The sequence below is a fragment of the Watersipora subatra genome, chromosome 1 (assembly GCF_963576615.1).
Source record: "Watersipora subatra chromosome 1, tzWatSuba1.1, whole genome shotgun sequence".
Classification (NCBI taxonomy): Eukaryota; Metazoa; Bryozoa; class Gymnolaemata; order Cheilostomatida; family Watersiporidae; genus Watersipora; species Watersipora subatra.
In genome coordinates, this window is record NC_088708.1 from 47107302 (window position 1) to 47124276 (window position 16975).

The window sequence follows — 16975 nt, forward strand, 5'->3', positions numbered from 1 at the left end:
TTAGTACCATCACATGACGACCCACCCATTCCACTGTCTGAACATTGAGAACATTACATTTGAAAATTCAAGACTATGGCAAAAAAGCCAGTAATTAAAATCCTAAAAACGGCATCACACCCCAAATCAACGACAACACCCAGACGATAACAACTTTCGTCATGCGGTACGAAGATCCGCATCTGGTACCAATCTACACCAGACAGGGATTAAAACTAGAAGATTAAATATTATGAAACCTCGCTGACGTAAATACAACAGGGCGTAGCCAGGAACCCCAAAAACTGCAAAACCCAAAATTGGAGATCTGAAACATATAGTTTCACTCTTTGACACCCAGGCTAACTCCTAATCGATATATAAGGACGTATATTCACCTTCATACTTCACTCTTCAATACAAGCTTCTTCACAGCGGTCAGACGTGTCAGCAGAAGAAATGGAAGAGTCAACTTTAGGAGAACAAAAGGGGTGACTATATTCTAAGTCTCTAGAAATTTACTTGTATACTTTTATAAGTTTAGTCTGGAGTGCAACTTATTATATATTTTATTGTTCTTAAATAAACATAAGGTATTGTGAAACCCTTCTTTGCATACCTTAGGAATTTCCTTATCTCAGAGCATAGTCCTAGATTCTCACATCTAGGAAGGTCAGTTGTAAGATCTTGAATACTTAATCAACAAACATTGGTTAACAGTCATTAGTCAGGATTAGGCCTATCTGAGTTTATTATAATAATTTAGCAGTGCATCTGCTCGTGACAATAAACCTGAGCTTACTCCCTAACCGTTGTAAGATTGCTTGGTAGGATAATCCAATACTATCAATAATCAACACAACATTTCTGGTGGAGACGCGGGTTTTGGACAAATCTCACACATTTTTTTTTAGCAAAGCGTTTACGGATCCTTGATGAGTAAATAATATGAATCTGTGAAAAAGATTCTTTGTAAGACGGGGAAGAACACGTGTCATTATTATTACGATTGAAACTGATTGATTATTGAAATTTATTCCTGCCCATTTCCCCCGCTATTAATTGAAACAGAAAATTATTGAAACAGAAAATTTTGAATTTATTATTTGGCAGAAGATAGCTAGCTGGAGTAGTCAAGAGTGATCGACCTCTCTAGGTTGTACACCGCACATAAAGAAGTGCAACAGTAGCTTTTATTAGTATTAGGCTCTTGTAAAAAGGTACAGTTACAATCCTACACCACCCGTACGACCTATACTGCCCTGGTGGTAGACTAGATCACTTCTCATTCGAGTACCCAATTGACTTTGACTCCCATATACATTTAAGGACAATAGATCCATATTGAACAATTTATTCGCGCATGATTACTTTTCATCCTAACATGATTAAATACTGAGCTCATTAACAATAAACTGACAAGGCGAAAGCCGCCAGAAATTTAATATAGATAGATGACTATCAAACCTATAACTAACATTCTAAATATTTTAGGCCTACATTAAGATACTCTTGTGCACATTTCCGGAAATAACAGACAAAAAAAAAGAATTCTTTTCACTTCTATGTAGTTGGTTGAGCACCACACATAATACTCAACGCTCACTTTGCGATAATCTCTCGTACATTTGCTATTATAGCATAAAAACGTATAAATTAGATTCTTACTAAAAGTTGATTGGATAAAACATCCATACGCTTGAGTAATTAGCAGACTTAGTAAATTCCTTACCAACGTTGGTAAAATGTCTGCCATGCCATATCCTATTATTAACCTAACTATTACTTATACTTGAAAAATACTTTACTTATACTTATACTTACTTATACTTTTTTTTTCAGCAAAAAAAAACTAATTCTGTTAAGAATACATCATTTACATATTGATACATATGATACATTAACCCTTGACGCTAAATGTAAAAGATACTATATTAGTATTACTACCTAGCGCGCCTAACAGTATACATATACTACTGTTAGAGGTATAGTAATAACACTAATCACAGTATTATCTTGATCTGTTAAGGAGAACCATTTGTTTACTATTTGATTACTCCAAACCCTATTAATATGTCCAGTCCTGCATTTTAAATATCTAAAACAAAAATATGTTTAAAAAAAAACAGTTCTAAAATATAGCTCTTCATTTTAACGAATTTCGTTAACTGAGTTAATTAAAATTAATTAAGTCTTGCAAGTAAACTAAATAAATTAAATTTATAAGCCTTCTTTACAATTTAATAGAGTTTCATTAAAAATTAAACTTGGTGAAATATCTACCATTATTACAGTGTGTGCTAGCAACCACTTAAATGCTCTTGAAAGCTTATCATGATTTAGGCTGTCTATCTTGCTTACTGGGCAGACTGATAATACCTAATTGTCAGTTATGGGCGGATTTAATCCTGCTATGCTAGCTGAGGCTTGATGATAGTTCCCTAATTATGAGAACCTCTTTATATATCAAAGGCTTGCTATTTAAAAGAATTTAAAATGTAAATACCTATTTTGTGACAATATATAAAAAAATTGAATAATTTGAGACAATGCAAAATGACGGACCCATAATAAACTGTACATTACCTACATGTACAATCTACAAGTTATTTTACAATCTTTGAACAATAGAACTGCGCGACAACAACAATCCCATGTCGGGTTAATAACAAGGCAGTCATTTCTAAGCTAGATTCAGTTAGATATTGAGAGCATCCTCATACAAAGCTGCACAGAACTCAGCTGCTGCAAAAGTTGAGTGCCTTAATTGATTGCATTCATTTGGCTCATGAGTACTAAATGACTATGCAAATCTGAGACTCAAAGAGTCTTGTCATATCTACTCTTACATGCATCCTATGCTGGTCAGAGAAATGCATTACGCATCATTTCAGATATCAGCAGGAAAATTAATTAGCTCTGGTACCCAGTACGGCCAACTGGGAACCACAAAGCTGATAAAACTTTGTATTTCATCCTTTATGTACTTAATAATGGTAACAAATGGATGTATTCAATACCACATCATTGTAAGCACATTACTACTAGACACAGAAGGATGTTTCTACTAGACACCCAGTTTGATTGACTTATTAATGTGCAATCATTAGTATTTAAGCAGGAAAACGCCGAATGTCTGTCTCAAGATGATGTGTTCCTCTTGTCACTCTAGCCAGAACCAGGTGCTATCATCCTTGGCAAGGCTCAGGTAACGTGTGTCTAAAATTCACATTGGTCTAAAGCAGATTTTGTAACCTTTTTTTTTCAGTAGTAAAATACTCCTAAAAATGCAACATTTACAAAAAAAAACTGAAGTTCAAGTTTTAAATAAAATCTTTAAATAACGTTTTTAGCTCGATTAATAAAACAAACATTTTATTTGTCTATATTCACATTAAATTCTAACAAATAGCTATGATAAACTTGCCAAAACAGCTTTTGATTAAAACTAAAACTCAATTGTTCCGATTAGTAAACACTTTGTTAATTCGAATCACATTTGCTTAACTCTAAAACTTAAAACTCGACAATTTTTCTACATAAAAACCATAAAATAATATGTTTCATTTTTGAGAATAAAATAAAAAGATTTACCAAAGTTTTAATTAAACAGCCGTCTTACATTCTTTTTGTTAAATAGCAACATGTTCATTACTTGGAAAAATTACGGAATTAAAAATAAAGGTTTCACTTCAAGTGCTTAATAATGTACCAGACGCTCTTACTACAAATTCATTTAAAACAAATTTCATTATCAAATTGCATATTGATGAGTCAAATATGTTGAAAATAAGTAAGGTAAAGATATTAATTCTCCTGAAAATTTGCGTTAGCTTCAGGTCACGCTCAGTTTGTCGTGACAGATCAACTAATCCGGATAGTTGATCTGCCATGCCGCAGCTGCTTGGCTTGATCTCAGTTATTAATATATATAACTTCTATACTGCACATAATGCTAAGACTAAGCAATCGCTTAAAACTTTAAGCTGTAACACAGTAAAACCCCAAATAAAGACTCGTTACTCAGTTGATATTAAAATACATTGCTCCAAAAGAATGTCTATTTTCAATTGAGTATAGTAAATTATGACAATCGTGTTATTAACTTTCAGTTTTATATTAATTTTAACTTGTGAAGTAGAACAAGTTCGTTTTGTTTAAAACTCTTTTGCCAGGAAGTCTGTTTACATGAGACTGTTCTGACTTAATGACAATTAATACATTTTCAATAGATTGTAAGCCAGCTCTATGTAACTTTTGTACATATATGGCTGCTGTAAAACAGTGTCACTACTGTTTTGGCTATTATTCGTCTCGATATTTCGCTTCCAATGGACAACAAATGACAGGTATTACACCTTATCAATTTATTCAGTTACACTAATTTTTGATTTTTGACACAAAATTACTTTTATTTTTTGACTTAAAAACTGTTTATCTTTTAACTGTTTAAATACTAAAACAATAATTTCTATTATTTTAAAAGCTCTTTTGCTAAAAGTAAAAACTCTTACGCTTTGATGCACAATAATAGCAATCCATGGACCTCATTAAATATAAGAAAACTTTCGAACAGAAGAGATAATGTTGATAAAAGGTTTTTAGTGAAAAACTTTGAAATAAAGATAATTTTTGAATGGAAAATTTAAATTGCAGATTGGTATGTTTTCAAAAGTAAGAAAATAATCAAGTATTCTTTAAAAACAATAAAACCGTAACCCTAATTTTTTTCAGCTTAACTTAGCGCAGTGCACATACTTCTATACCATTTTTAAAGCTTTCAGAATCAAAAATTATTAAAAACAAAACAGAAAAGAAACATTGTTACCATGGATAACGGAAACCCAGTCATAAATTACTAGGCTGTCAACTACTATTACAGTTTAATAATACACTTAAAAATAGTTTGAAATGAGTTTTTAGAAAGTAATATAAATCAAGAGAGTTATCTCAATGGTACGGCAAAGTAAACACTTTCGACCAAAATGTAGTAACTACTCATACGGAGACAATGATTAATAAATTGCAGTGATCAGAATAATGTTATAATAATTACCTGTATGCTCAAGAGAATGAGTGTGATGTGTGTGTATGAGAGAGAATGTATATCCATGTGTGAAAGTATGCAGAGCCGTGTATGTAAGTGATTGCATGAAGTGAATGATGAATTATGAAGATTTCGCTGTACGCACTGCATGATAAGCGCAGTGACTTTAGATTAAAGTTATTAATCAGGCTTAAACATAATCTTAACCCAGTCTTATGCTTTCCATATGCTGTGTGTGTGTGGCTATGAAACAGTGATTAATCATGAGTGACAGATCTAAATGAATGAACCAGAATGAGTCAGTATAATGCGTGACAAGCTAGTAGCTTTTACTATATTAACTAGGCTATGTGCGTGATTTGATTGATTGTGTGCATACATGTATGCTCTATACAGTTCTGACTGTTAAAAAAAACCAAACTTTTTTTCTTCCATTACAATAATTATGCTTAAAAAGCTTAAGATTAATGATTCTAATACTTCCTTTCCATGATTTGCTTTTCTATATAGCCTTTCACAAATTAAACTTTTAAACTCGATAATTTAAAACCTTGGTTAAATACCTTACCACGGCTACAGAAATCTAACTTTTTGACCTAACCCTTGAAAAAAGTAAAATGTTTATACGACATGTAATGCACAATCAAACGTGAATGATAATTTTTACTAATACCAGGACTTGCCTGCCCAGTTATATTAAAATATACCGAAATGAAAACTCCAAAAACAGTATCAAATCTTTAGACTGACATCCACATATAGTTCAATAGAAATGGAAAAACATTACCTTATAACGTTTTCAATCCAAAAAAAGGGAAAACAACTTCTCAATGGTATTTCGTGTACCCAAGACTATTGCTGGATAACTGACTGGTGACTATGACTCACTGCTAACATACCCTAGCCAGATATAAAAGGATGGCATAGAATTTTTGCATGTGCTTTATTAACCAGTTACCAACCTAACACTACTTATGACTGATGACAATTCCTTCTTTATCACTGAGTGACTCCCCATACTTTACATTAATTTGCTAAACGTCTTATGAACAGACTTGACTTATTATTCCATACACAATTACTTCCATTAACTTGTCTTACATACTCATCTGACCCTCAAAATTATTTTTCCTATCAAGCTGGATCTTTGTTACCTACTTTTCACTTAAAACTATCATGATTCGCTTGCACAGACTTTTTTTTCACTGCTAAAGTTGATGTCTTTTGCCAACCAAACTCACCTAACCTTTGATAATGCCTTTCCTTATTGACCCCAACTTTGTTTTTACTGTATTACATTCAAAGTTGTCTAGATTCATTTACATTCTTTCTTCCTTTCACCTAACATATACACCCTACTGAGACATACAATTCTCCCCTCCTCATCTCAATCACCCCTTTAACCTTTTTTTCCGCTTTATAAATCTACTTGAACTACATAAAATTTCTACCTATTATTCGATCTGTTTGGGTTATCGTGTTCCTGTAGGAACTCCTTGTAGTCTCTTAATTATGAAAATACTTGAGAAATGTGGAATATTTAAACAAAAAACACAAAAAATCCAAACAGAAGAACAGAAAATGAAAATTTAAGCAGGTAAAAACAAAAACTTTTTTTTAATACCTTCTATAAAGTTTAGTAAAAAAAAAAATTCAAGTTAAAAAATAAATAGCTACTGCTGGATTAATGATAACTATTTAAAAGAATGCTGTATTATGACAGATCATTACCATTCATCTTACGGTAAACTGTTGTGCAGAAACTTGTATTCTCTTACAGGTATTGTGCCGTATATTTATTTTTTAGAAGTGGCTAATTGACTGTAAATAGAAATTTACTATTAATTTATTTTCTGTTTAAAAAAACCTGTTGCCACATTAAAAGCTAGTGGCGTGCCTCACCTTAATGTTATAAAAAATTTGGTTTCCAAATTTTTAGGATAGATCCTTTGTTGTAAATAGATCGGCACATAGCAAAATAAAGACGATCGCTTTATTATATTTTTTTAATTTTTATCTGTGACTTTCAAATTTTTTTAGGATAAGATAGGCTAGTTAAAACATTTATGAGTGTGTTTGAAATAAACTATTAGGTAGCACCCCAAAACAAACTTGCGGATTAAATCATTCATTTAATAATTACTATTGAATAGTTTCTAATTTATGTAAAGGCACGCCAATTGATGTTTGAAATGTACGAAGTTTCTATTTCAAGATTTAGCTCCTTTTTGTTGACCAACAACCACAGCCCACTGACAACTACCCATGCATAACGACAAATGGGAGGACCCATTTACTTTACCAAAGGAGGTACAATACAAACTGCAAAGCAGTCACAATTGACTCTGAAACAATAATTGACCGTTGCCTAAACTGCATGGCAAACAAACTATTTTTGTTAGTAGGAATTGGAAACTTTATGTTTGTCACTGCTTATGACTTTTATGGCTAGTTTTTTAATGTTTACTGTCGTGAGGCAGATAAGATAATTTTGTCACATCAAGTATCTACAACATGAACATACATTTCGTACTCACAGGAGGAAATTAACACTATTCTAGAAACATCGACATAACAATATTTACACATAGGACGAATGCCTCATGACACTTTTATATAATCATACATACTTATATGTGATACATTATTCATTAAATTTGCTAATTTTTTAAAATTTTTTATATTTTTCTAGAAATTCTCTTACCTACTATACCTATTTTATTTCCTTATATTTTTCGAGACCCTTTTGTTCTCACATCACGACAGCTACATATCAACAAAACCAGAACTTACTACATTGAGGACAATGTTCTTAAAGCCGGGAAGGATGTTATATCTGATATCAGCCATGTACAAATAGACGTAAAGAAAATTACAAGTTATATCATCATATGGCTCACTAGACAAACTTCTAGAGTTACGACACCCATAAATCTCATCCTTGAGATTAGTACCATCACATGACGACCCACCCATTCCACTGTCTGAACATTGAGAACATTACATTTGAAAATTCAAGACTATGGCAAAAAAGCCAGTAATTAAAATCCTAAAAACGGCATCACACCCCAAATCAACGACAACACCCAGACGATAACAACTTTCGTCATGCGGTACGAAGATCCGCATCTGGTACCAATCTACACCAGACAGGGATTAAAACTAGAAGATTAAATATTATGAAACCTCGCTGACGTAAATACAACAGGGCGTAGCCAGGAACCCCAAAAACTGCAAAACCCAAAATTGGAGATCTGAAACATATAGTTTCACTCTTTGACACCCAGGCTAACTCCTAATCGATATATAAGGACGTATATTCACCTTCATACTTCACTCTTCAATACAAGCTTCTTCACAGCGGTCAGACGTGTCAGCAGAAGAAATGGAAGAGTCAACTTTAGGAGAACAAAAGGGGTGACTATATTCTAAGTCTCTAGAAATTTACTTGTATACTTTTATAAGTTTAGTCTGGAGTGCAACTTATTATATATTTTATTGTTCTTAAATAAACATAAGGTATTGTGAAACCCTTCTTTGCATACCTTAGGAATTTCCTTATCTCAGAGCATAGTCCTAGATTCTCACATCTAGGAAGGTCAGTTGTAAGATCTTGAATACTTAATCAACAAACATTGGTTAACAGTCATTAGTCAGGATTAGGCCTATCTGAGTTTATTATAATAATTTAGCAGTGCATCTGCTCGTGACAATAAACCTGAGCTTACTCCCTAACCGTTGTAAGATTGCTTGGTAGGATAATCCAATACTATCAATAATCAACACAACATCGGCAAGAACCTGCTCGTCAATCGACAGTGTGAGGTCAGTAGTCATGGCAGATTGAAGTTTAGCAATTAGAGAGATATCTGGAGAGACTGGACTTGGTTTTGGAACTGTCTAAAAAAGATTTTTAACTGACAACTTAAACATGAGACGAGTCACAGCAAAGTTTGTGCCACTCTTGCTAACTGATGACCAAAAAGAGCTCAGGATGCACGCTTGCAACGATTTTAAGGAAGCTTTTAGGAATGATCAAAACTTTATTTCGAAGGTCATAATATCCTTGTTTTCCCTAATTTTACTCAAAATTTAATGCAAATACGCTGTTCCGATCGATTAGACATGTCGATAATTCTTTTTTTAAATTGATGGAAGCACCTGACAGACCTTGACATATCGTCGGCTCACATGAGAACACGTTGTCATAACAATCTGAAATGTTGTGACAACACTTCGAAGATGTTTCTCAGCAAACGCTGCAATGGGTTTTTCTATCGGGCAAATATTTATGTGTATACAACTCCATTCCGGGAACTTTTGGATCAGACCCCGTATATTCAAAATTCTCCCCAAGGGGCAAATTCTTCCCTGGTTGGGAACCCGTGTTCTACAGGCATGTCCCAGCAACCACCATTGTCATATCCCTACTCGCCAGTCTTTCAGGCGTCGCTGTAAAAGAATGAGTGCCACATTTGATACGCACTGCCACACTACTCTGATGAGAAAATCCCTATTTTATTCCTTCATTGACCTTCAATCACCTTCATCATTTTATTATAATTTCTATGACTTTTTTCACTTCGTGCACTGGTAGTGAATAAAGTTCATATTCATTCATAACATGTGCAAGAACCAGACATGTAAGACTAAGAGAAGAGTGATGCAACGAGTATGCGTCAAGCACCACAACCAGTTTTGGATTTGAGCACATTGAACAACAACTAGGAATAATGGTGCTGATACGCAGAAGACTCCACAGTTACTCAAGAGTTAAAAAACAAGATAAGAGGAGTTTTGCAACAAATATGCACCTGACACCATCACATGTGCAGAAGCCCGACAAGTAAGGTTGAGAGAACAGTGATGCGCTAAACATGCACCAAGCACCACAACCACTGTAGTTGTGGTGCTTGGTGCAAGTAACAGTGGTGTGCAAAACTGTGGCAACTCCTAAGCAATATGACATATGTTGTGTATTATTTAAGAATGAAATATAACATACGTCGATATAACATAAAAAAGAAAATCTAAGAAAATCACAAGAACTAAGCAAATCCATACATTATTTTTATCCAGAATTTGTAAGCAGTTCAAATATGCAATTGAAACTTTGTGAGGTAAAATCGCCGAGGCCAGGGACGGCTGCTTAGCTGACCTCAGAGTAATCGACATCTCGTCTGGACCGAGTCCCAGCTTGGCAAAAAACATGACCACCGGTGAGGCTTCCAGTTGGCTGAAGGTCGGCTGCCGAGTCAGACATGCTACCAGAAAGGCGGAGCCAATCGAGGACGAAAGGGTATAAAAGGAGCACCTGAAACAATGATGAGCAGAGATCCCTGGTAGTCTCTTGCATGCTATTTATTGTACTCAGGCACACTGATTGGTATCTTCATATATTATTAATTATGTATCTTTTATTGCCTTGCACTCAGTGGTTTTGATTTTTGTGGAACGGTAAAGGGAAGAGTTGAGAAAAGTAAAGAGTCAGTTTCTTTTACAACTTCATATATTTAAACTCTATTTTTTGTTTAACAAAAACCTGTCACATGTGTCATGTAGCAGAAAACTTTAAAATGACTTTATAGCAGGTTGAGCCAACATTTATAGCCAGCTTTTTGTGTTGAGATATTTTTGAATTGTTGCCAAATTCTTCAAATGTTTTCCGCATTCTTTTAGCGCAATAAGACTTGTTGAGATATGCAAGAACTAACAAGTTTATTCTGAGTTTGGAGTTAGAGCTCAGTTTAGGTTGTAACTTTTTGTAGTCAGAGAAAAGAGAATTTTATTTGGTTAGACAACAAGAGGACACTTTTAAACTTTAAAATGGTGCATAAATTTATAAACTTAGAGCTGAGATAAGATAGGAGACAATCGTTCAACCAACAACAAACACGATGTTGTTGTAATTTTAAACTGTATCTTTGGATTTTACCATATCGAGCAACAAGTTGGAGTACAGCATGGGACATGTCCCAAAAGTTACTGCATGCACAAGAAACTAACGGTGTCTACTAAGAGAATGGGGATACAATGAACATGCATTAGGCACCACAACTAGCCCTGGATTTTACCATATTGAACAACAAGTGATGCAGCGTAACCAAAATGCACCAGACATGGCTGCATGCACAACAACTTGGAATATTGGCTATGATACCATTGATGCAAAGAACATGCTTCAGGCACTAAATTTAACTCAAAAGTTGACATAACAAAGAAGAGTAGACCCGTTCAACAAAAATGCACCAGACACCATAACATGCGCAAGAGCCTGAAATGTTTGATCAAGAAAACAGTGATACAATGAACATACACCAGGCACCACAACTAGCATTAGATATGACTACATTGAACAAAAAGTAAGATTATCGCCATGGGCAATGTAGGGGAGGGTGGGGCTGGTTGAAACAAAAAATGATTTTTTCTGCATTACTCTTGGTGTGTTGTATGTAGCTGCTTGATATTTGCCAGGCATGAAGCTGAATGTGTTATGATCAGCTCTATATTGTACCAAGAGTGTGTCGTAGTTATTTTCTTGATTGCACCAAAATTCCACAAGAAATAAATTTTTTTCAACCTGCCCCAGGTACGGGGTAGGTTGAAACATGGTTAGGGGTAGGTTGAAGTGACATGTGTGGATGGGAATTAAGGGTCATAACACTTTCAGAGAAAAATTGGTGTCTTGAAAAACTAGTAAATCAGCCTTTTGAAAGATAATGAGTCCATCTAATAGTAACTAAATGATTATATTTTTATAAACACATCTAAATAATCTTATTTTGCTAAGCTACCAGTATAAGTTCTAAGTAAGATGAAACATGTATTAAAATAAACAAAAGTCATTACAAAAACCATTGTTATTGAAGCAGAACTAATAGCAGTTTTCAATTCACAGTCCATCAAGGCGCAGAAAACTCCTGGTTTACCAAGAAACCTCACTAAGATCTGTTGGGAACCTTAGCTTGAGCGCTGATCTGGTGGTTCCACCCGCCATTATGGGGCCGGGAAGACATCTGGAAATATCGTCCTGCTTGACAATGTCGGACTCCTCCTCCTCTGGAAGAATGAAGCCTTCTCCACTTCTTTTGTAGTATGTCACCATAATATTGCCATTCTCGCCTATATCATCAACCTTTGCGACGAAAAAGTTGGATCTGGTCTTTTTAATGTACTTCACAACAACATATCCGCCCTTTACAATCTGCTCATGTTCGTGTATTTCGTCCTCCCCAGCACTCTCATCATCTGATTCCACTGGTACTGCCATTTCTTGTTCCTCAGCATCGCTGTCATCTGAATCTACCTGAATCTTTCGTCTTTTTTTGGCTTCTTCTTCGCTGCAGATTTGTTTTCCTCCTCTTCAATATGATTCTTAACTGGGGTATCTGTCAACACCAAGCTTTGTCCTTTTTTCCTTCCCTTGCTGGTTTGCTTTTGGGCATCTGCTTTTGGATAAGGGCGTAAGGCAGATGGCGGAGTAGTTTGTTTTGACTTGGGAAAGATCTGCACCCTTGATGTAGACGGGTTTGAATTAGTGCTTGTTACCAGTTGAATAGCCTTTGACTGAGGAGTGATAGATTGAAGAGGTAGTGGTATATTTTGTGCAGCTTGAGTAGTGGCAGCTGCTGCCTGTGCAGTGGCAGCCGCAGCTTGAGCAGTAGCAGCAGCGGCATGAGCAGTGGCAACTGCAGCATTGGTGGCATCGACAGAGCAAAGTGGAGCAGCGGTAGCTGGCAGGGTGCAAGATTGGGCATCACAAGAGTTGGGAGCTTGATCTAATGTCGCAGCGATTGATCAGTCCGTCACGTACGACGGTAAGAAATCATTGTCAGAAAATGCATCATCGTTCAGTGGGCACAGTCCTGTTTTGTTGAACCCTGCGTGAATGTTTTCGGGATTAACGGTTCGTGTGATCGCTGTTGCAGAGAGCTCTCCAACCTGATAGATGGATATAGTTTTTTCCGGGGTTAGACAGTTGCCAGTTGTTTAGGGCGTGATTGTAGTAAGTTTTGAATAGGCCATATACAGCAACATCTAATGGCTGTAGTTTGTGGGTTGTGTGGGGCGGAAACGTCAGGAGGATTACACCGCTATCCTCTGCCATATTTATAGCGGGGATGGACAGATGGCTGCTATGATTGTCCATCAGGAGTAGCACTGGATCTTCCTGAGAGGGTTTTGTGTGACTAATGAAGTGGCCCATTCATCGATCAAAGTTGGCATCGGTCATCCATCCTGAGTCATGAAACAAGCCGAGTGAACCTGGTATTGTACCACGCAGGTATGTCTCAATGTTTCGGTTGGTCTTCCGTGGCCACACATATGTCGGAGGAATACTGTTACCGTTTCCACTGATACAACAGATGCAAGTGGTTAGAATACCTCGCTCCGCAGAGGTTGTTTGGCACACCTGCTTCACACCTTTCTCCGCGATTATCTTTGGTGGTACTTGTACAGTAGTGATGCCCGTCTCATCCATGTTGTAGATGCGAGCCGCAGGGAATTTGTGTTTTTGCATCAACCCTGCATAGACCAAAAATAAAATCAAATGTGAGACCGGTTATTTCCAAATTCTCTCAGTAAAATCAAAGACAAAGATAGTAGGCCTACAACAACGTATCCGAATCTGTCAAACAAAACCTGGGGCAAGTTTATCTCGTTGATATACCTTTCAATACCTATACTAAGTATCTTAGTCTATTCTTCCCAGCTTTTCAACTGATAGTTTAATCTGCTCCACGTTCCTTCTAGACTTGACATGCATGCTTCAAACACTGATCATAAACTCAGTCAATTTTTTATGTGGCAGCTTCGTACGCACATGAAATAAGCACCTTTTAGTGTTTTGAAGAACTCTCCTACGGTATGCCGATTGAAGCTAGTGGCCCGGCTAAGGCTAGTCGCTTCTGGTTTGCGGATTGATAGGTTTTTCTGGCATTTTAAGAATGCTTGGATCCAGTCCCGGCCTGCAGCCTTGTGTGTATCCCATTGCTACGAAACATGTAAATATTTATAACGCTGTTGAGTAACATAAAAAAATTCTTTATCGGCTATTATTTCATTAAACTTTTCTCCAGATGCTGAGAGAAGATAATAATATTAATAGGCCTAATGTTGGGACTCTACTTTTTCAAAGGTTTTGTTCTATCACATCCAATAGATATCAATATTAGCATTACAAATAATAATAATCATTTTTTACCTTTGGGTAGGCTATGTTGTTCGCTTTCGCAAATCTGTATGCGAGGTTTCTTAGATCGAATGTAGTCATACCATGATTCATTCTGGTACAGGTTAGGGTATATTCACTCAGCTCTAGTTCTTGGTTTTCCGAGAACACCATTCTGTTCTTTTGGTAACCCGTATTGGCGCCTTTGAGTGCTCTTGAGAGGGTCACATGACTCGTCTTGGTTTGGGCTGCAGCTTTACTGATCGAGAGACCTTCTTCTTTTACAAGCTTCACGGCCGTCTGTACCACATCTTCAGAAACGCCTCTTTCAGTCTTTCTTTGAAATTTTTGTACCATGACTGCAATAACATTGTAGAAATAATAGACATTAAACAATATTAGGCCACAATTTTTATCCAAAAGCTCAATTTTATGCTCAATTTTGTTGTTAAAGATGATTCATGCAATGTGGGGTTGGTTGAAACGGCAAAAGGCTGTTCCAACCAACCCCCATAAATTTGTTTCAACCAGCCCCGTATTGGTTTAATTGATTGACTTCACCTTTTTTGCATGAGATAAAATAATCGCACAGTGAGTCTCAGGAGTAATCTGCAGGACATGTATGCCTACACTTGACATCCAAAGGCTGCTTGCAGCTGTTGATAATTATGGTAGAAAATTTCAATAATTCATGATAGTAAGAAACTTAGTTTGTAAGAAAAATCATCAAAAAATTATAGAATTCACTCACCAAATCTTTTGTGTTTCTTTTACTAGCTGAAACAAATATGGCTGACAAATTGACCTAGAAAGCTCTTTTGTGTAAAAGGACAGATTAAAAGGGCAAGGTACAAGGGTACTTATTATGAGTGTTTCAACCAGCCTCCTGTTTCAACCAGCCCCACCCTCCCCTACCAGTCAATATCCCTTGGGCAAGAGCCTGAAATATTTGCTACATTTTACGGTCTCCAATTCTAACTAGCAGTTGTCTTCTCACACTATGCTAACTGTGCTTTATAAGACAACTCTGGTTGCTTTTACAAGCTGTTGACTACTATCATATCCAATTTGTGAACACTGTTATAAACACAGGATCTGTGACACTCCAGAATGTTAAGCATTCTAAAAAATGTATGAAACTGTGTAGAAAGAGTATATTTGGCTATTGAAAAATTTATAAATGCATGTTCACATGTGCAACATGTTAATGGTGAACACAGATTTCAAGTGTGTTTTTATTCTATTAATCTGCATTTATTGGTAAAATGAGGAGTTTTTGCTGTAAAATGATGTGCTTTGAAACAAAAACAGAGTGGGTGTTTTTAACTAGCAGCATATTGAAGAAGAAGATAATTTCTCTGCCCTTATCTTTTGATAAGAGGTCTAACTTTATCTATGAAATCCAAGCGAAGATGAGTTCATTGCTAAAATCGAGTCTTACTAAGCATCTGCCATTGATTTTATTATTTGTTGCCATTATATGTATTCATCTTTTGCCATATTACTTATGGCGTACGTATTTATTATAATCCAACTCTCAGATACGGCACTAATTATTTTTTTAGATGATTCATTCTGGCTAATTGCCAACTTACATCATATTCCAGCATATTTTGTTCCAATAAATGATATTATCAAAGCTTTACAAATTCTTACTGATATTACTAATTGAATAACTGTTAGCCTTGTTTATGATTCTTGCATGGCATCATTTGATAAACATTTCTGTTTTAGATCAAATTATTGCCAATAAAGTAATAAAAAACATTAATAGGCTACTTGTTTTAGCAAACTTTTTGAATAGAAAATTATATTCTTCCAAATAGGATATGATTCCAAAAATCACAAATACAAAGTAGCTTGGAGTGAACAGAACGTTTATGTGACTACTAGCTCAGTTTATCATCTGTGCTAACAAAAATATTTTTATTATGCTAACCACAGCTAGCAGTTAAGTGTCATCTAATTATTTTAAGCTATACGGCTAACAACATGGATATATATATATTGAGAGAACAGTTTATGGTATTGATCAAAATATTTAGAAGTAGAACATAAATTCTAACAAGTTTCCATTGCAAGCAATGTGCCAAAAGTCTACAAGGTATAGTTTCCTATAACCAGTTTTTTTAATTTTATGTGGTACGGCAGTCATCAGTACCACACAAACGTAGCTTTAATTTAAGGTACTTTGCTCAAAATAATGAACTATTGATTGTTTATGTAAACTATGCAAGAGGCCTAGATGAAATCTAGGAACAGAGGCTTAACTGTTTATTAATTATGAAACCAGATATAGTATACAAATTTACCAAAATCTGAATGCATTTATAGAGTCAAATCACTAAAATTACAGTTATTTTTAAGTAACTTGATATATTCTGTGTATGAGCGCCACATTAAAGTTGGTTTTCTTTAAGGTGGGCTGAAATTTTAACTGTTTATCTGCGCAGGCTTGGAAGGTATTTGATAACGTATTCTAGGTAAAATTTTTTAAAGCTTTGTACTGTATCTCTCTTAGGGTTATGCAACTCAGCTCTCATATACTGCATTCTTCTTATATGGGTAAACATTATGTAATCAAGCTTACTCTACATGAGTTCTCATCTCTATGCCATGCTGTTCAACCTTTTTTTTTCCAATGCACTCTTTGCTTATATAACTCACAGGCTATACTTACTCGTGTCTGCTTTCATGGAACTTAAGGGCGGTTTGCAACAAACTTTCTTCAGAATTTTTGTGGCTGAATGAGTAATACATGAATATGTATGTTGCTC

The 16975-nt window shown here is 35.4% G+C and overlaps 1 pseudogene; it reads right to left on the minus strand.

Annotated features, from left to right (window-relative positions):
* Window positions 1-12823: 12823 nt before the first annotated feature.
* On the minus strand, window positions 12824-14555 carry LOC137385334 (uncharacterized; annotated as a pseudogene).
* Window positions 14556-16975: the final 2420 nt, after the last annotated feature.